General features: G+C 28.7%; 1 non-coding gene across 1 annotated transcript; it reads right to left on the bottom strand.

Annotated features, from left to right (window-relative positions):
* Positions 1-2,086: 2,086 nt before the first annotated feature.
* On the bottom strand, positions 2,087-2,194 carry LOC127746323 (small nucleolar RNA R71). The gene has a single exon (XR_008007943.1). It is a non-coding gene; the product is annotated as a small nucleolar RNA R71 (small nucleolar RNA).
* Positions 2,195-2,294: the final 100 nt, after the last annotated feature.

The raw sequence follows: 2,294 nt of genomic DNA, 5'->3' as shown, positions 1-2,294 counted from the left end.
CGGTTCATCTTGTTGCTCAGATTAGGTAATTTTCTTTTCAAATTTTCTTTTCAAAAATCTTTTTCAAAATTTTTCTTTTCTTTTTCGTTTTCTCCAAAAATATTTTCGAAAAAAATCAATAAACATCCAAAAAAACTAGAAAATCATAAAAACCAAAAATATTTTGTGTTTCTTGTTTGAGTCTTGAGTCAATTTTTAAGTTTGGTGTCAATTGCATGCTTTTAAAAATTTTTCTTGCATTTTTCGAAATTCCCATGCATTCATAGTGTTCTTCATGATCTTCAAGTTGTTCTTGACAATTTCTCTTGTTTGATCTTGATGTTTTCTTGTTTTGTGTTGTTTGTTGTTTTTCATATGCATTTTTTGTTTGTTAGAGCCCATGCATTAAAGATTTCTAAGTTTGGTATCTTGCATGTTTTCTTTGCATCAAAAATTTTTCAAAAATTATGTTCTTGATGTTCATCATGATCTTCAAAGTGTTCTTGGTGTTCATCTTGACATTCATAGCATTCTTGCATGCATTCATTGTTTTGATCTAAAAATTTCATGCATTGAGTATTTTTGTTGTTTTTCTCTCTCATCATTAAAAATTCAAAAATCAAAAAAATATATTTTCCTTATTTTCCTCCAAATTTTTTAAATTTTGGGTTGACTTGGTCAAAAATTTTTAAAATTAGTTGTTTCTTACAAGTCAAGTCAAAATTTCAATTTTAAAAATCTTATCTTTTCAAAATCTTTTTCAAAAATCATATCTTTTCCATTTTTTTTCTTATTTTCGAAATTTTAAAAATTATTTTTTCAAAATCTTTTTCTTATCTTTTATATCTAATTTTCGAAAATATGCTAACAATTAATGTGATTGGTTCAAAAATTTGAAGTTTGTTACTTGTTAAGAAAGGTTCAATCTTTAAATTCTAGAATCTTATCTTGTAGTTTCTTGTTAGTTAAGTCTTTTTAAAAATCAAATCTTTTTCAAAATATCTTTTTATTAAAATTTTTATCTAATCTTTTTATTTTATCCTTCTCAAAATTTTATCTTTTTCAAAATTTGATTTCAAAATATCTTATCTAACTTCTTATCTTCTTATCTTTTTAAAATTTGATTTCAAATCTTTTTCAATCAACTAACTAACTTTTTGTTTGTTTCTTATCTTTTTCAAAACCACCTAACTACTTTTCACTCTCTAATTTTCGAAAATATCTCACCCTTTTTTCAAAAATTCTTTTTAATTAACTAATTGTTTCATGTTTTAATTTTAATTACATTTTATCTCTAATTTTCGAAAATTACTAACCCCTTTTTCAAAATTGTTTTCGAAAATTCTCCCTCTCTTTTCTTATTCTATTTAATTATTTAATTACTAACAATTCTCTTCACCTTATTCTATTTAATTATTTAATTACTAACACTTCTCTTCACCTCTCTTCATCCAAAAATCTGAATCCATCCTTCTTCATTCTTCTACCCCCTTCTTCTTCTACTAACATAAAGGAATCTCTATACTGTGACATAGAGGATTCCTCTTCTTTTTCTTGTTTTCTTCTCTTTCATATGAGCAGGAACAGGGAAAAAGGCACTCTTGTTGAAATTGATCCAGAACATGAAAGGACTTTGAAGAGAAAATTAAGAGAAGCTAAATTAAATTATTCTAAAGGTAACCTTTCAGAAATTTTCGAACAAGAGAAGGAGATGGCAGCCGAAAATAATAATAATACAAGGAGAATGCTTGGTGACTTCACAAAGCCAACATCCAAATTTGATGGAAAAAGCATCTCCATTCCTGCCATTGGAGCCAATAATTTTGAGCTTAAGCCTCAACTAGTTGCCTTAATGCAACAAAACTGCTAGTTTTATGGACTCCCATCTGAAGATCCTTATCAGTTTTTAACTGAGTTCTTGCAGATCTGTGAGACTGTAAAGACGAATGGAGTTGATCCTGAAGTCTACAGACTCATGCTTTTCCCTTTTGCTGTAAGAGACAGAGCTAGAATATGGTTGGATTCACAACCTAAGGATAGCCTGGACTCCTGGGATAAGCTGGTCACTGCCTTCTTGGATAAATTCTTTCCTCCTCAAAAGCTGAGCAAACTGAGAGTGGAAGTTCAAACCTTTAAACAAAAAGATGGTGAATCCCTCTATGAAGCTTGGGAAAGATACAAGCAGCTGACCAAAAGATGTCCATCTGACATGTTTTCAAAATGGACCATATTAGATATATTCTATTATGGTCTCTCTGAATTTTTGAAAATATCACTGGACCATTCTGCAGGTGGATCTATTCACCTAAAGAAAA

The sequence above is a fragment of the Arachis duranensis genome, chromosome 3 (genome assembly GCF_000817695.3).
Source record: "Arachis duranensis cultivar V14167 chromosome 3, aradu.V14167.gnm2.J7QH, whole genome shotgun sequence".
Classification (NCBI taxonomy): Eukaryota; Viridiplantae; Streptophyta; class Magnoliopsida; order Fabales; family Fabaceae; genus Arachis; species Arachis duranensis.
Note: the sequence above shows the minus strand (reverse complement) of the source record. Positions and strands in the feature narration are given on the sequence as shown.